This window comes from Haemaphysalis longicornis, unplaced genomic scaffold (assembly GCF_048455015.1).
Source record: "Haemaphysalis longicornis isolate Haplotype H1 unplaced genomic scaffold, Haemaphysalis longicornis Haplotype H1 scaffold_9, whole genome shotgun sequence".
Taxonomy (NCBI): Eukaryota; Metazoa; Arthropoda; class Arachnida; order Ixodida; family Ixodidae; genus Haemaphysalis; species Haemaphysalis longicornis.
In genome coordinates this window covers 171320364-171347454 of record NW_027526460.1, presented here as the reverse complement: position 1 = coordinate 171347454, position 27091 = coordinate 171320364, and the positions used below count along the sequence as shown (strand labels likewise).

The 27091-nt window shown below is 48.0% G+C and overlaps 1 protein-coding gene across 1 annotated transcript in view; it reads right to left on the bottom strand.

Moving 5' to 3' along the window:
• LOC144151501 (uncharacterized) overlaps nt 1-24073 on the bottom strand; it is a 210090-nt gene extending 186017 nt beyond the window's left edge. The window contains exon 1 of the mRNA XM_077682570.1: nt 24070-24073. The gene's annotated coding sequence lies outside the window, so the exon portion shown is untranslated. The remainder of the gene's footprint in view (nt 1-24069) is intronic.
• Between the last annotated feature and the right edge of the window lie 3018 nt (nt 24074-27091).

The window sequence follows — 27091 nt, the reverse complement described above, 5'->3', positions numbered from 1 at the left end:
GCGGGAAGGGCGTTTCGGGAATGGGTTCAAACGGGAAGGGTTCAAACGGGAATGGGTTCTTTCGGGCTACACCCGTCACTTAAACTAAAAAGAAACGTAGGATGAGATCTTGCCCCTTCAAGTCAGTTTCCAGATGTGGTCATTCCAAAATGCACATTTATTGACAATAGATGGTAGCGTAGCTTATTTAGTGGCTCTAGTCTAAAAAAATTTGTGTTATTGCAGGATGCTTGATTGCTATGGCACTAGCCCTTTGTAGTAACTGATGTACAGCAAGCATTAGATTGCTTCCAACTTACAGGCTTCAAGAGCAGATGTGAAGGCCAGTATTAAAATATTCAAAATCTTTAGAACCTGCTCTTGTAAGTGAACCTGCAGTGTAGCATCTCAATCTTTAATAATGTCTTCTTGTGAAGTCCTTTAACATGTTCCTCGGACAAATGACATAACTTTTCAGCTTGAGAGGTACAACTTGAATTCATGGTTGTGAATGTTGGCGACCTGGTAGTTCGTTGTTTCAACTGCAACACAAATACCAGATAAGAGACCAGGGGACGATGACGTGCAAGTGCTTGTGTATTTTACCCCATATTTAGATGTTCCTGCACTACGTAAAAGGAATATATGAAACGAAGAAGACAGTTTTTAGTTTTATTTATTTCCAGCTCCACAGCCATAGAAGACGACAGTTATCAGAGGTGCCCAGCACAAACGTTTTAGGTGCATCCAGATGCTTGTTGAGACCTCTGTCACTGAAAAGTAAAAAAGAATAATAATTTGAAAACTGGTCAAGCACTACATATTGTCATGGGACACCTAGGCGGCCAATGCCCTATACTGCAACGGCTCATCACAGATGACGACGAGGACGACGAAGTGGCTAAGGTCCCTAAAATAACTAAGGTAGCGCCAACTTTTCCCTCCTTCTCCGCTGCCCTCTTCTTTTTTCTCCCCTCACCCGCGACGCCGCGGTCCCTTTACTCCGCGGCGGGGCCGCCATTTTTGTTGGCTTCCTCAGAGCAGACGCCCTCGCAACGCTTCGGGCCGCTCGCTGCAGTTTTTCGTGCAGTTTGCTCTTGTTTTCGCGCCGCAATCGCTCTTTGGTAGCATTAATAGTATTTCTAGAGCCCCGTTTTACCAACACGCATTAAGTGAGACTGTTTTGTTGCATTTTTTTGTGTAGAAGGGGATATTTGCGGGGTGGATGCCGCGGGCGCATACGGACAGCGCGGTGTTTGTTTACGTGTGCGGCATGCTCAGGAAAGGATCGAACGCGAAAGGATCGAACGTGGACGCGAAAGGATCGAACGTGGACGTTTCAAATTGCTCTGTTACAGTAATTCCGTTCTTGCATTTGCGTGATTAAGTTGTAGTCGTGCAAGCGCTGCACAGAGGGCTTGCGCATGGTTCGCGGTGACCTTGGTTCGCGGCAGTTCGAGCGCTGCTCTGGCTTTTTTGCGTTCGCGTTTTTTGCGTTAGTTGTAGATCATTAGGCAGCGCTCAGTATGCGCCCCGCATTAGCTACTGACATTCATGCCACCTTTATTTCGTGCACTTTACGGTGCTTTGACGCTGTTGCAAAATATATGTCACCTTCACGTCGTTATAGGCTGCTGTCAGGGTCAAAGTTCTCGCGTCTCCTCGTTGGCTTCGCCCGTGACGGCTGTACTTTTGGCAGTGCGTCCGTGGCATAGCAATGTTCATGCGATTGGCGTTCAAAATTACTTCGAGTAAGGCCCTGTCGGGCATATCTGGAAAAGGCTGGCACAAAGAACGCGCAGTTAAAGAATGCGCTCAGCTTACAATTAGCTGTAGCGCCCATTTCTATAATAACTACCGTATTCCAAGGCCAGAAGCGCGCTAACAAGCGCAATTGTGAATCCTTTTCATGCTGTGTGTGCCGAGCTGGCCGTGACTGCACTGACCTTATTCGAGCAGCCGAAGGCACAACAACTCGGCATCGCGAAGCTACATAAAGTGACGCCGACGCAACCCTTGTTTGAAACGAGCAGCTGACTATTCGGTTGTTATCGGTTGTTATACGGTGGCGGCTTCGATAAGAGCTCCATTCGATTCAGACGCGATTCCCTGCAACGCCTGCACCGTTGCACGGTGCGCTGCACCAAAGCGCTCGATTCGCCGCTGCAGGAATGGTGCCGTGCACCGCGTCGCTCGATTGCTTATGGTGCTGCAGCGGTGCCGCCGCGGTGCAGAGAACCGCTGCACCTGCTACGGAGGAGGTGCAGCGATTCGGTGCCGTGAGCGTTCGGGCGTTGCGGGTTGGCAGGCGGCTACCGGCAGTTGCGGCGACCGCGTATCCGTCGAGCTCGAAGATGCGTGGGACAAACTTTGCGTCGCCGCTGATGCGTACGACGCAACCCAGATGGCCGTAAACATCCAGTTGTAGAGGACGACAGGCGAGGATGATTAGCAGACGACTATGCCTGCACCTCGCTCAATTGTAAACACGCAGGTGCGCTACTGACGGTGCAACCGTGATGCACGGCACCGCGGAACCACACTGCTGCACTGCACCGGCACCACAGAACTTCCTCTGCAACGTTGCCGTGCACCCCTTCTGAATCGAATGGAGCTAAGGCCTGCTCCGAGGCAGCTGAGCCTAAAATGGCGAATTTAAATGGACAGTGGCGGCGAAGAGAAGAAAAAACAAACAACGCGGGGACGAGGTACTACGTCACTGGCCGTTGGCCAATGGCGCGCGGCGTTCGCCGGCGAAAAAGAAAATGGCAAAAAAAACGAAAGAGGAAAGGAGCGCGGGCGAGGGCGAAAGGCGGCGAGATCTAAAGATGGCGCTACCTTAGTAATTTCAGGGACCTTAGAAGTGGCTGGGTCCCAGCGCCCTCTGCTATGGCCGCATTGTAAATTCTGTAAATAGATAGTTCCTCATCCTTCAACCATCGTTCGAGTCATAGGCTCTGCCGCCACGTTACATTTGGTGGAGAGTTCGGGTCGTCATCCCCGTCCTGGCCCCAGCTTCGCATGTCATCGGCATCGAGAGTGCGTGAACCACGTCGGGCAGCCCCAGCCCCGCCGCTACAAGCACTTGACGACGCCCCTCACCCCCCCGCCCCGTGTCCCCAGCCCGTGACGAGCTGATCCAGAGCCGCGAAGATCCGACGACATGTAATGAGACGACGACGACGTGTCCCCAGCCCTGTGGTCCGACGTGGTTACAAGCCCTCACCGTTTCGTCGTTGCTTTGAGGACGTCGCCGCTGCTGGACAGCGCTCACCTAACCCATCCCGCACATCCGTGGTGGCAAGAGCTTCACTGTATATTATCATCACATCGTTCACCTTCGCCGGGCTCATAATGCTGCTGCGGTCTCGACCGGGACGGTCGCCTTCGAGGAAAGGGGTTAGTTTCGCCATGAAAGACGATGAAGACAGCAGCGGCATGTAGCCTCACGCGCAAGAATCTGCGGCGACGACGAAGCTGGGTGGGGCACGCTGCCTGGCATATGTTTTCCCACATTGCTCATCTGCGTCACCATCCTCACCGCGCTGCAGCTTCGACCGGGACGGTCGCCCTCGACAGGGTGGTAATGCGAGGACGACGAAGAAGTGGCTGGGTCCCAGCGCCCGCTGCTATGGGAGCATTGTAAATTCTGTAAATAGATCGTTCCTCATCCTTCAACCATCGTTCCAGTCATAGGCTCTGCCGCCACGTTACAATATATTTCCTTAGAAGCCTCTCATTGAAAACTCAAATGAACAAACAGCTTAAACACAGTACACTATTATTGTGTGCCTTGCGTGTATGTTTTTAGTATGCGTGTGGACACTGACGTTTCTACTGTATCTTTTTTCCTTTATTTTTTCTTGTTTAATTCTTCGTTTAATCTGCTCAGGTACCACACCCCTCATTAATGCCCGTGGGGCCATAAGGGTATCTTGAATAAATAAACATAGAACACCAAATACATGGTGCTACATCTACAAAGTAACGTTCCTGTAGCAGATAAAAAAATTATAAAATAAATAATAAAATGACACATTTCCACACATTTCCTAATACAAATAAAAACACGGCCAACTCCAGCTTTCCTCAAAATTTTGTATACCAGTCTCTTCGAACCAGGCAATAAAACAGTAAACATCTTGAAAACAATTTTCTTTGCACGTAAATTGCAGGCAGCTTAACTTAGGTGTCGCTGTCGTGCAACGATGACTTACTTGCTCGTCTCTTTCTCTGATTTTGCCCTTCTACAAACAAGTCACATCCTACAGTCGCCATGAGGTTGGTCGACCTGTTATCATGTTACAAAAAGAAATCTATTGTGTTGTGCTTATTTCTAACACTATTTTAAGGTTCTTACTCTCACTGCTGTGACATCTAAGGCTGATTCAGCTGGAGAGCACCCCTATGTGGGCAGCAATTTCTATAGTGGTCCGAAGTGGCACAAATTCGGCAAAACAAAACCTTCTGATGTAAGGATGATGCTCTGCCAGGTGATTGCAAGGGTGGAGATTGCTTCACCTTTTCACAACAATGCATTAATCACGACTAACTTCAGTTAGGTGTCCTCGACATTTCAGAGAAGTGCCGAGCGAAAACTGTTTTGAAGAACAACTCAGAAATACTGATGGCCAGAAATGGGCGGCTGGGCGGCCAGAATGTTACGGTCTCTCTTAACTCCAAACTAAAAACAAGTCAGCTTAAAACAAGTAAAAAATACCTTAAAGGAGTAGCACCACTAATAAACGTTCATAGCATGATTAGGCTCTACTTAATGAAGTACTTGAAATATCAAAGCCGAGATAACTATGCAAAAAGTTTCCTTTGTAGCTGCAGATTTTATTAGCAACCATTCAGTATAACATATTTTAAATCAATTTTAAATACTTTAAATATTTTAAATCAATGCACAAGAAAGTTCCGAATGAATACCCTTTCGACATTGGCATAAGCAAGATACGTGGAGTTCCTCGCCATGCAATTCGCCCCAAACTGCCGACATTAGGGCTCCAGTGACTTAGCCAACGCACTGGCTGCTGATAGTGCACGCTGCACTGCCTTGTGAATCATGTCACAGTTTTGGGACTGATATCGTGCGGCCCAGACGCGTGCGGCCATGGCCAGCTTGGGCCACTCTAGGGCGCGCGTCCAGTCTGACCATGATGCAACGAGAACAGCGACATCAAGAGTGCCATTCTCTCATGGCGGCCGCCTTGGTGTTCGTTTTGTCCAAGCCGAAACTGACACGAATAAACAAGGCTCAAAATAATTGTATACCCTGAGGTCAACTATCTAATGTTCCATTCTAGAATTCCTGGGCTGGTAGGCACCCATAGCCATGGAAAAAATGTAACACGAAAATTTCATACCAATACTTTTTTAGAATATTTACATAGACACATGAACTGCGTGCTAATGGCCCTTTCTGCCAGTTGTTGCCCCCATCTGTCCACCATTCCTCAGCTGAGCATGAAGGACTGGTACAATAGAGTGTCAAGTTTAGATTTGACAAGTTTGCAAGCTCAGTGATTCACATTGAACTTTTTGTGATCTTTTTTTAAAAGGATTTAACCTATAACCACACCTCCCTGGCTTGGCTCATGTGCAATGCTTAAGTTTCACGCACATACTGTACTTGGTACAGTTTCATTTACTAAAGTGAAGCTTTCAGCCTCTCCCTGATGTGTATGTAGTCCACCCAAAATGCACTGCAGGAAAGCCAACTTTTTCTGATGATGACGATCGTGGGTAAAGTGAAAAAACATTAAAACGCTTCGCGTATCTGGACTGAACCTGGGTCCCTCATGTTATGAAGCTGACGTCTATCCCATTGCGCCGTTCCAGCACAGTCGAAGCAATTTGGATTTGCATGGACGTGGAAAATTACACAGAAAATGCACACCTCCATCTAACGACAATGGTTGTACGCTACGGAAGGTCATGAATTGACTGCATCAGTAAAGCGCTAGAGAGCACAACTGCAGTGCAGCAGACCATCCCGATAAGAAACAGCTGCTCAGTAATGGGCTGTTTAATTTGGTGTTGGACTTGATTTTGCAAAGCTTCACATCCCCCATTTTTGTCGTTTCAACAGATGGGCAGTTGATTTTTTGTTAAGTCTTCCCGTCAGTAACTAGGACACAGCTACATATTTGGTTGTCATACTACCAGGGTGGTCTGCGAGCAGACACAGTCTGTCTGCGGCTAATTTCGAGTGTACCACAAAACGACCCACTTGTGGAGGCATTCACCTGCTTTCCATGGGTACCCAGAAAGGATGTAGACCAAGGCTTGCCCTCCAGGCCCTGCACCAACATCGTAGAGGCCAAGTCCAAGCACTTCTTTTTTTCCACTGGGAGCCCTCTTATGCAGATGCTGCAGGAACAGGTTCAAATGCTGTGTCAAAACAACTGAAAGTTGGGTAAGCTAATAATACATCTTTGAAAAACAAAATGCGTAAAAGATGGCGACGTGGAATAAGACCACACAAACGCACTACAAGAAAAAGTACACATGACACAGGTTATTGTGTGGTGTTTTCTGCATAAGCAAAAGTGAGAAATCTCTGCTGCATTGTAAATAACAAGGATCATCCGAGGAAAGGGAGAAATGAGTGCGGTGTTAACCATGCGCAGCCTTTAGTTCGTTGTGCGATTGGCATGATTTACAGTACTCCGTATGTGGGTCTGTGTATGTGGGCCAGACAGGACGCCGTCTAAGTGTCCATCTCAGAGAGCATTTGTTTACGATCACGAATTCAACGGGTGCAAATCTTCCTGCGCATTATAAAAAGTGTGGGTGTCACCCTTTGTTTGATGAGACTGTGATGTTGCACAGGCATAATGATCAGATTGTTAGGGAACGGGTTGAGGCCTTTTATCGATGAACATAGTAACAAGTGTGTCAGCAAATCGTCTATAACTCTACACGGGCAGGAGCACGCGCTAATCGGCACAATATTTCTTCAATCTATTATTTCTTTCGTGTATAAATTTTGTGTTTTCCAAGAAAACGGCAGTTGCCAGTAAGTGCTTTTGTGTGTCCCTCCTGCCTGTACACGTTATTTGTGCGCTTTCAAATTTTCAATGGCTTTATGCCCTGCCACATACAATTTGTCCCATACGCAGCTTCTTCCATTCACCTCCAATGTACACTGTACTGACAGTTGCTCCTGGTGCCTCCTCATGAAGGGCCTCAAATGTCGCGTGACCTTCACAGCCACTCGGACGATCTGATTCTGCCGCCGTCATTTGGTTCATCCTTTCTCTCTTCCTCTTCCGTCTTTTTTGGCTTGCGGTTTCACGCTTTTTTCCCCATTTTGCCGCGATATCCCTACGTTCTCTGTACATTAGCGGCGTTTCCCATTCATCTCCCGCAACGAAACTTAACTGCCCGAAGAGCTAGAACTCTGATGCGTGCACACGACATACTCGCGAGATTAACGCTATCAAACACACGCAAACTTACGATCAAGGCACTGCACCTCACACATCGAGGACTGCGCTTCGGGGAGTACACGCCACCGGTTCGATCAAACTTGAGCAATGTTATGGGCTCCTACACAAAAGGAACAACGAAACGCTTGAAACTGCGGCCGGAGTGTTTGGGGACACAGCATCATAGTTTGAATTGAGCGTGTGCTGCATACTTGGGCGAGAAACAGGGAGTGGGAAAAGAAACCACACGTACGTTCGATACATGGAGCAGGTGTTGGTTTGCGCGCCAACGTCTGGTTTGTCGTTTTCCACTGTGTCTGTTCCTCGCCCAAGTATGCAGCGCACGCTAAATTTGATTCAAGATTATAGAAAAATCGTTAACATCACAATACGATCGGGAATGAGAATGACAGCTAGGAGGCCGAGCTAGGCGGCCACGTAAGCACGAAGAATTCACGCAGCTTTAGGGTACACACTACAGTGGTATAAACGCAAAAACTACAACAAACATAAAATAACGATGTTACTGACCTTGCTGGGAAAATGAGCGCATAGATGCCGATCTTCCGTGTCTGTGACAGCAAACGCCGGAGACCGGCATGGCTGATCTACGCTGAGCTCAGGCTGCAAGTCTCTCTTGCAATGTTGCAGTAGGTATGTCGGATAGGGAGATCGCAACAATACTAGCATTCACGGTATATTCGCGCATCTGCAGCTTCATTTGGTAGCAATCAACACAAACACACGTTGGGTACTGACAGCGCAAATCGTTCACTCGGGGGACCCAAGGAAATGCTGCGCCTACTTCGGCGTTGTCCCTAGGCGCTCAAAAATAAGTCAAGTGACGTCACGATTTGATCACGTGACCCAAGGATTTCTTTTCTCCTCCTAGCCGCTCCGGAGAAAAACGGCGGAGTTGCATTCCCCTGGCCAAGCTTCGGGCGAAAAGCGGTTCAGAATCTATTTTCAGCGATATCAACATTGAAGTGCGGCGAGGTTTTGGTGGCTAGAAGGGCACTATAGCGAGTTGTCTGAATCGCGTCTTAATCGAATGCAGCTGGGTCATCGTGGGTCACGTGATCAAAACGTGATGTCACTTGAATTGTTTTTCAGCGCCTAGGGAAAACTCAACGTCTATAGATACTTTTTAGAAACCATAGAGATAATGTACTGACTCTAGAGGGAAAGCGCGCCGCTGAGCCAATGCATTGGAACCGTACGACACACAGTGGCAGACATGATACAACGATTTGAAGGTTGCCAGCTGAGCTTTTGCTTACTAAAAACGGCGAAAGCGATGGATATTAATCTGGCAACGTGTTGCTGTGGCGTTTCCGCGTCCGGCTAGCGAAGCATGCCGGGAGAAATTGTAACATGGCGGCCCGCTGGTCAGGTGGATGTGGCGTCGGCGGCGTCGACAGCATTGCGCAGTTATATCCAGGAGATATCCTGTGGGTAGGTAACCAACGTGTTTTCGGTTTATCGTGTGACTTATATGTACTGATACTACTTGAGCAAGATGTGACAACGCTCACACAACACTTTCGCGCAAGCTCGAATGCGTCTGATCGCATGCGCGAGCACGCCAAGGAATCAGCTGATCCGTACTAAGGCGCACAGAAAATGAATCTCCGTCATGATCTCCGTACATTTTTGCGCCGTGCCGCTTTAGTTCCCATTCTGTGAGATTTTGAGAGGCGCTCAATGCTTTTCAAACGAAGTGAAGTGAACTCTGGCTTTAGCTGAATGTGAAACCTTTGCTGACAAAAAAAAACGTTACCGCATGGGCCAACGCTGATATTGCCGGTGAGTCGCGGTCCCTTTGAAGCCCAGGAACGAAAGTGCGCGGTTGATCGCAGGCCAATGGAGTGGCAGAGTATATAATAATAATAATAATAATAATAATAATAATAATAATAATAATAATAATAATAATAATAATAATAATAATAATAATAATAATAATAATATTAATAATCAATCAATCAATCGTTTATTAACGTGCCCAGGAACAGCCGGAGGGCCTTTGTGCTGGCGCACGAAGAAAAAAGAAAGAAAAAACAGGCAATGTAAGATGCCCACACCTCACAGGTAATGCAATTAAAGGACAGCGATACTGACACACGCACACAAAAATTGCACATAGTCGTACACCAGAATATACATGCACCCACAGAAAACACAAACACACACATACACACAAAAGCAAGTACAGTGCCTTGCAGTAAGGCATGTGACATCACGCCAGTGGTCGTCATACACAGATAATTTCAAAAATATACATAAATGTTAAAGTTTAGTTGCACGGAAACGGAGTGAATCAAGATAACTTATATGTAAGAAAAGGAGCATGAAAGGAATGTACATGTAAAGAAAACCAGTCATGGAATAAGGGGAATATATAAAAAAGAAAGTCTTGTGTTGTCATCACTTCATGCTCAAGTGACCGCGTGTGAACAAAGGATAAAAAAGGTCACTTACATGACAAGCTCACAGACGTGTTTGTGGGACTGTGTGGAGGAATTATTAAATATGTCTAAATATTCGTTGTACTGACTGTACGTACACTGGAGGCGAAACAAGGGGTACAAGCCACGCAGACAGCTCGGATTAAAGAATGTGTCGTGTCTTCTGGTGGATTTTTGCGGCACACGGAGTGCAAAATGTTGCAGCATTTCATCACAAGACATTGTGCCGTGAATGATTTTGAACAGGAAAGAAAGATCAGCCCTAATACGTCAGTATAAGCACTCTAGTATCGGTACAGAGAATGACCAAAAATTGTTATGGCTAGCAAAGTGATGATTGAAGATAGAGATAAACTTTTTCTGGACACTTTCAATATGCATACAGAGTGTTTTGCATGCGCTATTCCATACCACAGAAGCATACTCGAGCTGCGGACGACAAATAGTCGTGTACAGCTTGAGAAAAGAGCCCGGCTCCTTGAACTCCTTTGATAAGCGACATATAACGCCAAGAGATCGGAGGGCCCGCCGAGTGACCTCCCGGATGTGCGGGGAGAAGCTCAATTTACTGTCGAAATTAACACCAAGATCCTTAACCTCCCCAACACGTTGTAGTGCTTCACCGTTAAGGTTATAGGAGAACAATATACTGTCAGTTTTTCTAGTGTAGGTCCTTACCTTAGTTTTTGATGTATTTATAAGGAGTTTGTTGCGTCAGCACCAATCTGAAAAAGACGTGATCGCTCGTTGGAGGGCGGAACAGCTTGCGGTGTTTGAAACAGCCCTAAATATTTTGACATCATCAGCATATAGGAGAAAGTGACAACCATGAATTACTGAGGAAACATCATTTATCAAAAATTGAAAAAAGAAGTGGCCCCAGAACAGATCCCTGAGGGACACCACTTGTCCCTCAGGACAAGTAGGAGAGGGAAGACTACCCGTTTGCCAGCACGAAGCATGACCTATCTGATAAATAATTACATAAAAGGGATGTGATGGATGGTTATAAATCGAGTTGACACAGCTTTCTAAATAATATATCATGGCAGACGACATCAAAATCCTTGCTCAGATCGAAGTAGACGACATCGAGTTGTCCTTCCCTGCACAGCTTCCGAAGCATGCAGCATAAAATTTACAAGATTAGTGGTGGTCGATCTCCCAGCAAGAAAGCCGTGTTGCTGAGGAAATAATATAGTTTTTACGCTGAAAGGGAGTAGTGTATGTACTACAGTCTCAAAGAGTTTTGGAGCAGCGCAGAGAATAGAAATCGGGCGGTAGTTTGTGGGGTCTAACTTTGACCCTGACTTAAATATAGGAACAACCCGCGCAGTCTTCCAACGAGTGGGGAACTTACCGGTATTGAGTGATGTTCGAAATATTCGCGCCGAGACCGAAACAAGAAGATCCCCAAACGCCTTCAGTACTGCCGAAGGAATGCCATCAGGGCAGCACGAAAATGAGGGCTTAACTCGCTTTAGAGCTCTTGATACAAGACTTTCCAAAATAAAACATTTTGAGCTTTTATCATACCCGGAAACACTTGAGGGGGGCAGGCTGCACTTTTCTTGCCGAATACTGAACTGAATTGTTGAGCAAAAGCATGAGGAACGTCAGGAATGCTGTCACCCCTTTTGTCAATGAGGTTAATATCTCCAGGGTTGTTTTCGGACATGACCCCAGACATGACCCCGGAACACGGACATGACCCCAGGACATGACCCCAGAAAGCTTTAGCATTGCGCGGCGCATCAGCTTCAACCGCGGCAATATAACTGGACCTATCGCGCTTAAGCAGATTTTTACAATGCGACCTGAGTTGACGAAACTCGCTCTGCCACCTCTCTTGGCCAGTTGTTTTTTGCTTGTTTGTGAGCTCGATTCTTTCTACCAAGGGCCTTTCTTAGTTCAGATGAAAACCTGTACGGATATTTGCTACTTTTTTTAGTTTTTTTTGGGTACAAATCTGCTTAAGCCATCGTGAAGTACTTCGGTGAAAAAATCAGTCATTTCGTCAGCGTCATTGAGGGTGTCCAATGGTGACCAATCCGTCTCAGCAAGGAAGTGAAACAAGCCAATATAGTCCCACGAGCGAAGTTATAACCACGGATGTCTGGTGTGTTGACGGGAGGACTGTGGTAGGCAAGGGATACGTTAGAAATTGAAATGAGTAAGGGGGGGGGGAAACCTGTCTGGTTTTACAAGGTCAATATAACTACGCGACACCTCAACGTGTTCCATGTTACTAAAAGACAAGTCCAAAACGTTTCCACGCAGATTCCTAATTAAGTTGCATTGCTGTAACGAAGTAAAATAAAATCTAGCAAAATTTCACACTTCTGTGATATCGGATGGGACGCCCGATCAACCAACTGAGTTTCCCATGCAATGCCGGGTGCGTTAAAGTCACCAGTTATTAGAAAATCGTGATCACTGTGATTACAACATTTTATATTGAATGTAGGGTATGTTTGAAGTCAGTGGCAGTTGTCTCGGGTGGTATGTAGTAAGTGCATAGTAAGAGGCGTTTGTCCCGAGAGCAAAGCACCTCTAACCAGATAGACTCAGTTTCCAATTCAAGGTCCAGGCGCCGTTTACATTTAATCGAATCGTGTAGGGCAACCAAAACGCCACCTTCCCGTTGTTTGCCGCACGAAGGGTCACGGTCATGCCGAAAGACTTGGTAGTTTGGGGGAAAGAAGGAATTAGAGGTAATTTCCGGGCACAACCAGGTTTCTGTAAGAATTATTACTGGAAAGCAAGAAGAAACTACATTAGAAAAAAAATCGCCAGATTTAGTACGTAGCCCACGGACATTTTGGTAGAAAAAATCAAAACTGCAGTTACTCGCCATCGAAACGGTGTTCCTCGACATAGATCATTTGTTCACACAAATCACCGCGGAAGGGTTTAAACAGGCAGTGCCGCGGCCAAAGCGCAGGGTCTCTCAGTTTCTCGAAACACACGTCGTCCACGGCGACGTAGAAGGAAGCGTACGAGTAATGCCTCGTTTTCAGTCGCCTGCAATTGATCGGCACAGCACCCACAGAACACAAGTGCTTCGCTACTTGCGCCGATGTTGTAGAAGGACGCAGCTTGGTGAGAAACATAGCTTTAGGGGGCCTGGGACGGCCGACCGCTGCAAGTACAGTCCCATCAGAAACGCCAACTGCCAGCGGACGCGGGTTGTGTCTTGCGCGGCGTTGCTGCTGCTGCGTCGGTGGTGACAAGTTCTGGAGAGGCTGAGAAGCCGAATTCACCGGCGTCGGGCTTGGAGGGGCAGAGGCAGGCAGCACGGGATTCTGCGAAGAGCCGGGCGTCCGCGGGGTAGGGGGTTTTGTTTCCGCGACCGTCCTGGTTGGCAGCGGCGGAAAATCGGCAAGCCGGGGAGCGATATTACGTTTCGTCTACTTTCCAACGGGGGCGTGACACTCAGGTGACTCAGGGCCGCTGACATCTCTGACGTCGACGGCGCGCCGCCGTCACATCCGCTGCACGCTTTGCAGTCGCAGTGGCAGCAACAGAGCTGCCCCAAATAAATTTGACGATTTACCAGTAGAACTTCTAAACTGTAAACGGGAACATATGCGCTTTTGAGATGATTACGTTGGGCGCCGAAAAATTTTTGAATCCACGCCCGCATCCATTGCAAAGTCACGCCCTAGCTTAGCCGATCCGCTGAGCGAAGAAAAATGTCGCGCACTGTGTGCGACATGGAGGAAAGAAAAGGTTGTGTGCGATTAACAAGCTGTGCTATGCTGTAGGTGCTGCGCCGTTAAGTTTCGCTGAGCTGTGCTACCGCATAACCCCTCGCTGTGTTGGGTGGGTGGTGGTGCGCCCTGTGCTTCATAAGCCCACAGAACAGGGAGGATTTTAGAGAAGCAAAGGTCTAGCTTTGCCTGTAGTGCCAGAAAAAGCGTAGTGGCGGCGTCGTGAACTACCCAGTACGCCCGCTTGATGGCGCTGTAAACACGGCTTTGTAAACATGGCGGATGCTTTTTGCACAGGCCGCTTGAGCTCCTTAATAACATGGCTGCCCTCGCACGGCGGCCGCCGGCTCGCTGCTCCACGGCCGGACTCGACTCTCCTCCTCCCGCGCGCGAAAGGGGCGTCGAGTCCGGCCGTGGCTGCTCCTGCTGGTTCCTGGCTGGCACGCTGGTCGCGTGTTTACTTGCGCCGCGCTAGTGAAGTGATGTTACGCCAGGTGACCAGATGGCCTCGACTGGCACAGACCACAGTGAGCAGCAAGTGAGAACAAATCGTTTATTGACATCCTCAAGTTTACAGAGGCCAGGACATCATTTCATTTCGATCGCTGCAATTGTACGCCGCTTTCATGACATTTTTTTTTTCCATAACAACTCGTTCACTTGCGCTAACATTTCGAACGAAGGGCACATTGCTTCCAATATTCTGCTGCCGTATATTTTTTCTTTTTGGACGGCGCAACAAGTTACGAAGGACACAGACGCTTGGAAATTCTCTCGGGTTAAAGCGATAGTTATTGCGAACTCTATCGCTTACTGCGAACATATCGACATTTGAACGTAGCAATGGAACTAAAATCCGTGAGCGAGTGTTTGAGGCACGGCGTTTTTTTCTCTATCTCTTTTTTTGGGGGGGGGGGGGGGTGCGACAGGCCCCAAGCATGCGCTAAGCAGCATCACAGGTTGAAAGAAAAGAAAACACCTACGGCGTTAAAAATATTTATCTGACTTTCTTTACCAACACTTTGAAATTTTTAAAAGTACTCCGATATGCTCTGTTGCGTGAAAATTGCTAACTAGTTTATTTACAGTAATGCTTCTTGCATGCCCCATTATTATACCTGATGCTGGAATAAACAGTAGCTTTACCGTTCAACAATAGGATGTACATAACGTTGGTATCAGCTGTTTATTACGCTCTAGGGCGGTTACGAATCATGTGCAGTAATTAATGCGTTATTTCATTTGATGATGACATATACGCCTCGAGATTCGCGATCGCTGCGCCGCCTGCCGCCGCTTCTCCGCGGCGTTTGCGGGATTAGCGCTGCGTGGCTGATAGGTGGTCATGCAGTGTTTTGGTTCTCTTTCGCTTCTCTTTGCCTTTCCGCGCACTAAACAACTTGTTATGGTGACGTCTGTAAGCTAACTGCACGTTTAGGGCACTTAAAAAAAAACAGCTGCGTCTTGGTAGAGCGCTCTAACGCCAACAAGAGCTACCCGGGGAGGCGGTTCTGCGCGCTTCTTGGCCGCTCTTGCGGGCGTCGGCGACGGCAGCAGCATATCACCAAGGTCACCTTCGAACACGTCAGCACAAGTGAATTCTATTTATTGTCGCCTCGTTTAGACCTGATATTGGCACTGTAAGAGGTTGGTTCGTTTTGCAGCGCAAACAACAAATGCGGCTTTGCTTCGAATATGTACGTCGTAGAAAAATGTTTCGGGGATGTGATAACACAATAGCTGACAAAAACTTGTGCCTTTTATGGGAATATAAGCCACGCGAAAATGTTAAGTACACTCAAAGGCTGTGCATTGTCCGATATGTGCCCGCTCATGCCTTATAGTAAGAACCAAGGTATATGTTAATGAAACCACGGGAAAATGAATGGTATGCAAGTCAGGAATAAATAGAATAGTAGTACGGGAATGAAAAAAAAAAAACCGAGTGCAGCCTCTGAAATGCTAAAGACGTTTGTTTGAGCAAGGTAGTATTCACCAGACCAACTAGATGCGAAATGCACTATTTCGCTAGACATGGGGGGGGGGGGGGGGGAGGGGGAGGGGCCCGGGAGGAGGAGGAGTACGCTGAACTATCGTTGTTTACAAATGCGGAGCGAAATCAACGAATGAACGTTTTAGTAATGACACACACACAAGCTGCGTGTTCACTTTTCGTTTGTTTTTCGTCTTCAACGAACGGCTGATCACTCGGCGGACGCATTTTTTGAAGAATGCAGGGTAGGCAGTTCACAAGCGATACGAGGTGTCGTTGGAAGAGTTGATTGATTGATTGCAGGGTTTAACGCACCGACGCAACGGAGACGATGAGGCACGCCGTAGTTGAGGGCTCCGGATTAATTTTGACCACCTGGAGATCCTTAGCGTGAGCCGAAATCTCGTACACACGGGCTCGTTGGAAGAGTGTCGTATCTGATAAGGGTCTCTGATTTCGGTTTATGCTAGATTCTGCAGTCCCCATGTGTCATATGACGATGTTTCGAAGAAGAGTTTGGTCACGGACGCGGATTACTCTATACGCCCATCTGCACGCTTCTCGTGGAGGATAAATGTAACAGATGAATCTTTGCGAGCGCTCATCTCGGGACAAGACGACCCAGCATTAAATTTGTCGTCGTGTGCTGACTCCGGAGTGTAATTTTGCATTATCCATCGTACTTCTTTGGTACAATGTTTGTGAAATTTATGCCGCATTGGCTTGTTCATGGTACTGATCAATATCTGATATGTGATATTGGCAGGCGTAACTTGCGTGCTGTCGGAGTATGAGTGCTCCGCTGGATTTTGTAAGTGCACAAAGTCGATTTACATCATAGTGTGTATGGCCGCAACATGACCATCGGAGGAAACACTGCTTACGGAGACACTGCCACTAAATTTCAGGGCAGCGGAATTGCAATCAGCTGCATGCAAATGCTGGCTTCGGGACGCCTGCCTGTGACACACGCCCGGCGCTCATATAGATCTCACTAAGATCGCGTCATAAACGTTTATACTCTCGTGAACACACCACGCTTGCAAACAGAGTGGCTGCTCCACGTTATTCGGTATTTCGAACGCAAACAAACGGTAAATTGCTGTCTTGAACGAGCCCCAAAAGCAACGGCGACAGGGCGGAGCGGGTCGGGGACTCCCGCGCCTGCTTTCGAAACGGCCCGCTAGGTGGATTTCAGTGGCGCCCCTACAGGCCGCGCTCGAGGCGTATAGCAGGGGTTCTCAGGCATTTTGGTCCCAGGGAACCCTGCTAAGTTCCATTAAGTGCCAAGGAACCCGCCCCCCCCCCTTTTCCCGCCATTTTTCATTCCGTTCACGCTACATTCACGTAAAATAAATTCAAAAGGAAGCAAGCTTGCTTGCTATTGAATATAATGCAACTGAATGTCGACTTTACGCGAATGCGTACGCTAGCGGCACCTATCTCCAAACAGGAGAAATGCGCATGGCGGTAATACAAGGCCGAGATTCAAGAGCAATAGTTTAACCACGCCGCCCGTTTTCGGAGTCTGGCTGCTGGTGGGATGTATTGCGCAGCTTGTGCCGTTGTGTTATGCACTGAGATGTGCTGACTGACACTCGGGCAAGAGCAATGGAGGTTCCTTAGATTGATCGCACCTCGGGTTCGTCATCTAAGTTTCTTGGCGAATGCGGAACGAGGGGAAATTTATCAGTGGCTCGCGGAACCCCGAGGAGGGGCCTGCGGAACCCCTAGGTTCCGCGGAACCCACTTTGAGAAACCATGGCATATAGAATGTAATTAAACACGCTAGGTCTAAATAATTTCACCTTCATATTTACACAGTAAAATGAGACAAGAAATTTAATTTCCATAAGCAAGAGAAGATAAATATGATTTCAGAATCCAGCTGCACAATAACATTACGCACCTTGTGTTGACTCGCACTTGCACGTCTAAGAGCCACATTGTTAGTTCCATTACCCTGATTAACACCGTTTGCTGCAATGAGTGGAATTTCACATCGTTAATCTTGTATTCTTTTTGTTCTCATCGTCTTATTTTTTGTATGTGTTGCAACGCTGACTATACTATCGGCCAAGAGCCCCCGCCTCCCCCCTAATGTAATGCCCTTTCAGGTGTAAATAAATAAAATGAAATGTTGAATTTTGCCAGTAGTAATGTGGATGGCCTTATACTGTATTGACAGTAAAATTTTAAAAGCACTGTTTATGCTTCAGTGATTGATAAATGTAAAAAAAAAAACCATGCACATCAGTAAGCAAGACTTACAAATATGACTTGACACTGCAATGAATGCACTGCACTGCCCAGTTCGGTACACGACTTCAAGTTCTTAGTCTCTTTGTAGGTTCAAGCAATAGTATCTACTATCTTCCATTCCTTGCAATTTAGAACAAGACCTGCCTGCGTGCGCTATTTTTGGGAGTGACATCATGGTGCATTGATTGAATAGTTTTCACCCACTCGTGAAACAATTTGCAGTTGGTGGCTACATGTAAAATTGTGCCCTGGAGGGAACTGGGATTTCCACACGCTTACTGAGTGTAGCAGTGGCCTCCCTTATTATATTCGATACAAAAAGCCGTTGCGAGGTATTCGCAGGCAACCCATCCAACTCGCTAAAGCTATCTGCCCTTGAGGTACAAAGCACCACACCTCCTCCTTCCTCACTTTTGCCACACGCTTATCCCTGCTTCTAGATGACCCGCTCTACTACATCTCCAGACCTCCAAGATAAACTCTGACCCCTCACATTTCTTTGTGTACAAAGGTTTAAAGCCCACCTGCAAGGTCCACCCAGCGCTATTAACAAAGGAGACACCTACTCGATCATCATAGTGTCTATCAGAAATGAGCTGCTCCAATAAAGTATACTTCCTCTCAGAGTCTTGCACGAACTTGCTTTAGGCTGATAACAGGAGCTGTACAGTTGGTCTTACAGTGGAGTGGAGTGGAATAAACTTTATTATGTGCCCGCAAAACTCGCGTGCACGCACGCTAGTCGACCGGGCCTAGGTCACCGTCGGGGGGACGTCTTGGCTAGGTTTCTTCTACCCACATGCGGGGTGTCGGAAGCCTGCCTCGTTGTCGCCTCTTGGGCTTGCTGGATGGCCCAGAGTTGTTCTCCTTGGTCGTAGGATGTCAGCGCCGCTGCTAGTCGCGGCGGAAGGGTTCCGGACTTTGCTTCTTCGGGGTGTTCGTTGCAATTCCACAGCATTAGCGTTAGAGTAGCCGTCTTCCTTCGGCAGACCCTGCACTTGCTGTCTGGGTAGGCATCGGGGTAGGTCTGGGTAGTCTGTGCAGAAGTAGCGGCGTTAGGAGGGTTCCGGTCTGCAGTCGTCTGAAGATGACGGCCTGGGCTCTGTCCAGCTTGTCGCTGGGTGGAGGGAGAGTCCTGCGAGCCAGGCGATACGCTTTGGTGATCTCTTGGTAGTTGACGAGTCTGTCCTTATGTCTTACAGCAATTTTTTTTGGGCGAAGTGTTGTAAATGTACAAAGAAAGTGAAGTACTCTTGAGCAGCAGTGAAAGGGAATGGAAGAAAGTAAACTAGAACCCGCATTTGCTTTCTTACATTTGCCAATGTGTACGCATCGTGATTTATTGATAAACGTTGAATTTCGGGGCTAGAGTTAGCCTAGTGGCTAGCTACGTAACAATATCACATCGCACATTTTGACGCGTCTCAATATTTGCAGTACACCGAATACTCAGCCGAAGTTAAATATTTTTAGACACCGAATATCGTCTTCTTGAATCGAACAACAACTATTCCATTCATACTCAGATATATGCACATCATATGTATGAACGCATTGATATATGCTGACCTTCTTTTTAACATTTGGTGAAAATACCTGGCACTTTGTAACATTTATCTGCAGCCAACATAATACATTTGCTCGTGCTGAGAACTTGATGTGGTCGCCTTCCGGTGTGTGCTTCTTTGTTCTTTGGTTGTATCTGCAAGAAAACAAGGAATGAATGAAAAATGTAAATAAAAGTGGAAGAACGAATAGTTAAGAGAATCATGTCACACAAATTCAGAGAAACAACTATAAGTGGAAGTTAAATATACATAAACACACCAGTCGGGCGCATGGCTGTCATATCAGGCAAGCACGAAGAGTTGAAATGGCCTGCCAGTCCTTGGTGCAGTTGTTGCGTGCGCCGAAAATGTTGAAGGTTCAGCCAGAATGTCTAAATGAACACCGGCCCCTGAAAAAAAACGCAGTATTTTTGAGTTCACGCGTATTAACCATGACGCAAGCATCAGCTGTCACAAGGCATGGTAATATAACGTAACTCGCATCACCACGTCTCTATGAAGGAAAACTTTAGTTGCAGCAAAGCGCTGTTGACTAAATGCTCACGAACGCGTCAAAACAGAAAGGCAACAGTTAGGTAAAGCCTGGGTGAATTACTGTCTTTTGGTAGGCTCAAAAGTTCCATCCGAAATAATGCCACACCTTTTGAGGCAAATGCGCCCACAATTTTTCGGGTTGTAGATAGTCAGAAATGTTCGAGAGCGGCCAGGAGAGCTGAGAGGCTGTTTCTTAAGGGCTTTTCTCTTTCTTTCAAGTTTTTTTTGCTAACTCCGCATGCACTCTGATCAAAAACTCTGAGGAATGCAGATTTTATATTTGAATCATGTAATAAGAAAATATTCCAGCGGAAGTCATGCACAAATGAGGTGTTGACGGCGACAACGGTTTCGTTTGCACCGTCTTTCTAGCGGAGTGCATAACACTCACCTTCTGTTGGAAGAATCAAATATTCTGGCCTCGACAGCTGTCTTCCGATGCGGAATTTCCACATTTGTCCCTCCACTAGCACTCAATTCCCGTGTTTTGCCAGTCCTCTCAACAACTGATGGACGCAAAAGCACATAACAGCAATAAGTCACGAAACCAGTGCTCCGCGCACATAGAAACGGTGGGCCGTTGCAGCGGTTTCAATTTGAATTGGCGGCTTTGTGGTTGCGAATTCAGAAGCGAGGTGGTGCACCAGTCGGCTGTTCGTAAAAAGTTGCGTACAGTCGCGGGCGATTTGAAGGTAATCGCGCGAGCGTCGACCGACCACGACGATAACGCCCCCACGCGGGTTGTTTTAGTCTGCCTGGTTCCTGGTTTACGCATTCTTCTCTCCCTCGGTCGCTGTTTATTCCAGCAGCCATCACTCCAGCAGCAAAACAACTAACCCCTTCCTCCTTTTTTTATCGCGCACCCAGCGACGACGTCCCACTTGTCGTATTTTACAGCAGTTCTCGAAAGGGTGCGCAGAAACGCATTCTCGGGAAATACTGAACATTTATAACAATGGGTGCTATCGTTGCTCACGATAACCAAGAAAAAAACGCACACATGATTGCAACCACAAAAGATCACCACAAAGCGGAAAGGGTGGTTTACTAGCCGCGGGAGTGATCACTGCTTGATGGAACAGCGACCGAGAGAGAGGAGAATGCATAAACTAGGTCCCAGTCGCTCCGAAAAAGGCCGCGCGGTGGCGTTATCGTCTTTATCGGTCGAAGCTCGCGCGATTACCTTCAAATCGCACGCGACTGTACATTTTTGCTCAACGGATGTTTGATGCGGAACTTGTTAATATTTTTATACAACACATTGTAAGCGAACTTTGTTGGCTTTCTGAGTCACAGAATGAGTGTTTTGTATTCTCTACCAAAAGTAATCTTTCGGTTGCGCCGTCTGGTGGACTTGATGGTCGAAAACTGCGCTATAGGTTGGTCACGTGGGGCGTCAATTTTTACGCCTCCTATAGGGAAACCAGGGAACGTCGAAGCTTGAGAGGCCTGCCCACACTAACCGGATCTCACGAAGCTGGTAAGGAACTATTCAACGCAATGACCGGAGAAGGGAAGAATCTTTATCATTTGTTAGAGCGGTGCACATGGAGAGAGAATCCGAAAGGATAACCACCCCCGCAAATCTATGCTGTAGTTTATTAAGGGCTAAGATTATTGCCAATAATTCTGCCTGAAAAATCGGGGTATAGTCTGGCAGCGTGACTGAGAAGGACCAATCTAGAGACTGATAATATATTCCTACCCCAGCCTTCTCATCACTTTGCGAGGCATCTGTGGTAATGACGACGAGTATGAAGAGTAGCCAAATGATCTTCAAGTAAATTATTGAGTAATCGGGCCGGAAATAATTTTGCATGGGGGGGAAAGTGTTGTCCAAGCTTATGTCGACAGGCGACAAATTATCAGAATAGGGCTGGAGTAGAAAAAGATCTGTATGAAGAGGCTGCAGCCATGCCTGTACGCAATCCAATTGAGGACGCTGAAATCGGGGCCACGTAAATCCTCGGAAAAGGTCAGGCCTCAAAAGGAAAATGGGTTGAGCCTCGTACAATGGAGATTCAAATAGTTTTAGGAAAGTTCTAACAGTTAGAAATATAAATCAATACAGCAGTGAAGGCAACCGTGCCTCAAGGTACAATACAGAGTTAGCTACATACTTTGGCAACCCTAAACATAAACGCAAAGCCAATCTCTCAATCAGAAATAGGGGATAGAGTTTGTACGTCACGCAGCCAGAAAATAACACTCAACCAAATTCCAATACAGGACGAACATAGTGTAGTGGCGGCGTGTGCCGCCGATGAATGAACGACTAGACAACTTGAGTGCCCATCGGAACAAAAGACCCTTTATTCCAACTTGCGCATGCTTATATACCTAAACAACAGTGGCGCCACCTGCGGCAGTGATCGGGGAACCGAAACCAAATAGACAAATATACAACACATTCCCCTCCTTAAAAACAGCTATATGGATTAGTAATGTAGTAGGTTAGTATTTCGTACATATGCAAAAATACTATTCAAAAATACAACTGTACAATGAACATAGCTATATAGTACTACAAAATCACATCATTTACAAAAGAAATCCACCACACTGGATATGTCCGTTCCATTCGCTTTAGCACAACTTCGCTTGCTACACGTTGTAGCCATAACGCTCTGGTGGTAGTCTTATCTTGGTGGTTGCACCCTGTGTTGCTGTGTGACTGCTCCTGGAGACTTGGCCGACTGCGTCGCAGCAGGCGACCTGTGCTCCTGCGCAGCCGACGGAGACGTGGGTGCCTGCGCAGCCGAACGAGCCGTGGGCGCCTGCGCAGCGTGCTCAGGAGACGTGGGCGCCTGCGCAGCCGAAGGAGACGTGGGCGCCTACGCAGCCGAAGGAGCAGCAGCTGAAGTCGTCGTAGTTATCTCTGGGATGGGGCTCTCACATGTAGGCAGAGATCCTCCTCCCCTTGCTGTACCGTTTCCTCCCCACGTATAAAGGGCGGAAGAGGCTCGTGGCACCTTTGAGAACTTCGATGCATTCCACGTTCTGCCGTCAGCCAGGCGGAAAGAGGATGGTCCCTTCCTGCTGATCACTTCTCTTGGGCGGCTGAATTCTAGGTCACCTTTAAATCTAGTAGTGGGTTTCTTCACCCTGACGAAGTCACCAACGTCAACTCTGGTTCCTCTTGCAGCCCTCCGAGCGTCCGTGTATCGTTTGCTGCTCTGTTGCTTTTGCTTCACCCGCTCACGTAAACGCCGGAGTTCCAAGTGAGGATCATCAAAGAAGGTGACCGACGGATGTCCGACGACATTCAACCGAGTTCTTGGCAGCCGCCCGTGTAGCAGAATAGCTGAAGCCCTTGCCGTTGTAGCATGCGGTGTGCATCGGTAAACACCCAGGTACTCTGTTACCGCCTGGCGCAAGGGTCGCTGCTCAAGAACCGCCACTTGAATGAAGCTTTTTAATACTCTTAAAGCGCTCCACTTGGCCGTTCGCTTGTGGATAGTGTACTGACGAATGTTTGACCTGGATGCCACGATCTTGAAGACATGCCTCAAACTCCCGAGATGCAAACTGTGGACCGTTATCGCAAATAACCTCTTCTGGGCAGCCTTCGCGTGCGAACACGGATACTAAGAAGCGTATTACTGTGCTGGTTGTTGTCTCGCTACGGAAATGCACTTCGGGCCATTTGGAATAATAATCGACAAGCGTGATTGCATACCTGCAATCGTAGGGCGCCCTCTCAAATGGGCCTACAATATCCATACCTAGTTTGAGCCACGGCTGCTCTGGAAAGGGGACCGGTTGCAAGGGTGTAGCTCGCACCTTGACGCTCTTGTCTGCTTCCTGGCATATGCTACACATCTGGATAGCTAGCTCGACTTGGCGGTCCATGCCCGGCCACCAATACTTTTCTCGCAGCCGCGGTTTTGTTCGCACCACTCCGGGATGCGACTCATGTGCTGCAGCGATTACCTGCTGCGTGAGTGACGTGGGAACCACAAGCCGTTTGCCACGCAAGATCAGATTGTCTACCACAGAAAGTTCGTCACGTACTTTGAAGAAAGGCTGAAGCTCGGCCGATAAGGATTTGTGTGCCGCCCACGACGATTGCACACAGATTTTGCTTTGTTGCAATGTGCTATCTTGCAACTGGGACTGCTCAAACTGTTCTCTGGTAATGCAGGAAGAAATTTCGAGAACTGATACAACCTCGTCAAACAGCGTTTCTTCTTCCTGGAAAGACGACGCGGGCAAGCGTGAAAGTGCGTCCGCCACTTGGTTTTGCGACCCCTTGCGGTACTCTACGGTATAGGTGTACCGTAGTAGGCGTTCTGTCCATCGCGCTACCCGCAAGGGGCGCCTTCCTGTTCCTTGTGTTGAAAGCAATGCCACCAAGGCTTGATGATCAGTGAGCAACGTGAAGTGGCGTCCCCACAAGTACACGTGCCACCGCTCGCACGCCCAAACACAGGCCAACGCTTCCCGTTCTCCTACGGAATATTTCCTCTCAGCTGGAGAAGCGAAAGCGACAGTGTGCAGTTTATGTCCGTCCACCTGCTGTAGGACCGCTCCAAGTCCGCACTCTGATGCGTCCGTAGACACTAAGACTGGAAGAGATGCATCGAACATTCTCAGTATAGTGCTAGATGCCAGCGCGTCTTTGGTCTTTCTGAAACTAGCGTCTATGTCGTCAGACCAAACGAATCGCTGCCCCTTTCTTAGCAGGACACGCATTGGTTCAATCATGTCAGCGAAGTTGGGAATAAACCTAGAATAATATTCGACCAATCCCAGAAATGATCGAAGGCTGGCTGGATCAGTGGGCGCTGGAGTGTCTCGGATGGAAGCAACCTTTTCCTTCAACGGCATAATACCGTTTGCGGTGATCCTGTGGCCCAAGAACGCAAGCTCCGGCGTATCGATGACGCATTTTGTGTTCAGTTTGAGTCCTGCCTCTTTTATGCGCCTCAGAACTGCGGTAAGATTCGCCATGTGCTCCTCTCTCCCCTTCCGAAACACAATGATGTCATCGATATAGAACAGGACGCCGCTGCAACCCTGCAGAATTTTCGACATCATACTTTGAAAAGCAGATGGTGCTGAAGCGAGCCCAAAACACACGCGCTTAAAACGGAAGAGACCGTCGTGTGTTATAAAAGCCGTTAAATCGCGGCTCTCGGGGTGAAGCATGACCTGATGGTAAGCTGATGCAAGGTCAAGCTTGGAAAAGTGGGTTGCCCCCACTAGACTATGCAATAGCTCTTCTGTATGAGGGAGGGGAAAGCTATCTGCTACAACGGCTTTGTTTACCTGTCGAAGATCTACACAAATGCGTACACCTCCATCTTTCTTTTCAACCATGACAATGGGGGATACCCACTCGGACGCCTCTATTCGCTCTATCACGTCCATTTTTTCCAAGCGGCGGAGTTCTTCTGAGACTCGTGGCCGGAGTGAGAGCGGAAGGCGCCTGAGTTTTGAAGCAACTGGCTGAACTGTGGACCGTGTTTTGACGCGGTGAACAAAACCCGTCGCGATGCCAAGTCCTGGATCGAAAATAGCACCAAACTCTTCAACTAATTCTGATGGAAGGTGAATGGACTCCGCGTCTGCCTTGACTGCGGTGTGCTCCGTTCGAGCGCTAGTACGCACCGCTGTCGTTTCAAGGCACTGTAGTGACGAGCCATCAATCTGCAGACCGAGCGCCCTTATTGCATCAATACCCAAAAGCGAGGTGCCTTGTTCAACAACAAAAAAGAAGAACTGCTGTGCAGTTATTGTACGTGACATCAGCAAAGAAGCAACCACACACTGGAATTGGTTTCTTCGAATAATTCAGTAGTCTAGTTCGAGCAGCTGAAAGCGCCTGTCCTTCAAAATGCTGCCTAAATAGGTCATGCGTCAAAATCGAAACTGACGACCCTGAATCCACGAGGAAAGGTAACTTTGTTTCACCAACTGCTACTGATATGTAGATTGCGGGACGAGTGGATGTCGTCACAGCCAGAATGCTCAATACTTCTTCAGTTATCGAATTTTCGCCGTCTAGTTCACGAACCGGAGCAGCGTTTCTGTTGCAGACCGAGCGAAAATGACCCATAATACCGCAACCATGACACCGCTTGTTTTTGGCGGGGCAGCGGAATGAAGCTGCGTTGTGCAGAGGTGAACCGCAGGGGTAACAATGGCCCTGTTGGCTGCGCGACCGCTTCGACGGGTCGCCGGAAGAAGGTGCGGGCGGAGGGGTGTTTCCGCGAGCATTTATGCTCTGAACATCTGCAGTGGCAAATTCTTTTGCAATCATTGGTTGCCTGCTCAAACTGCGTCGCTATTAGTACAGCTCGAGCGAACGAAAGAGAAGACCCTTCCAGCAGCAACCGCTCGCGCAAATTCGGAGATAATACGCCCGCAACGAACTGGTCACGCAAGGAATCTTCCTGAGAAGGAAAAGAGCACGTAGCAGAAAGCTCACGTAACGCGGTAATGTACTCATTGATTGCTTCACCGACTTGCTGCACGCGCCTACCGAAACGGTGCCGTTCGACCACAACATTGGTTGTTGTCGTGAAGTGCGCATGCAGCGCTCCGACAGCGGTATCGTACGATAACGCTTCGTGCTTTGTCTGAGAAGTGTCCTTGACAGTTCCAGAATCTGTATCAGTAGTTGGCTCACCGGGCTTAGCGTTGGCCGAAGATTGAAGCGGTAGTGTGTGAAATATGCGCTGGCCTTCTACGCCGAGGCTGTGGAGTGGAGAGCCTTGCGACGGTCCGGCGCACAGTCCGAAGCACCAGATGCGAGCAGAAAATTCTCGAAGATGCGGATCCATTGCGGCCAGGCAACAGCAGGGCGGCCAGGCGTGGGCAGGAACGGGGGCGGGGGTGCCAGTCCGGAAACACTCATGGCGCGGGAACCAGTCGGCGAAAATGACGAAAATCACGCCCCCTCCTAAACGAGCATCCTCGTCGCCAATGTAGTGGCGGCGTGTGCCGCCGATGAATGAACGACTAGACAACTTGAGTGCCCATCGGAACAAAAGACCCTTTATTCGAACTTGCGCATGCTTATATACCTAAACAACACTGGCGCCACCTGCGGCAGTGATCGGGGAACCGAAACCAAATAGACAAATATACAACACATAGCAACGATAAATCATTAGCAGGGAAGCTCTACGCA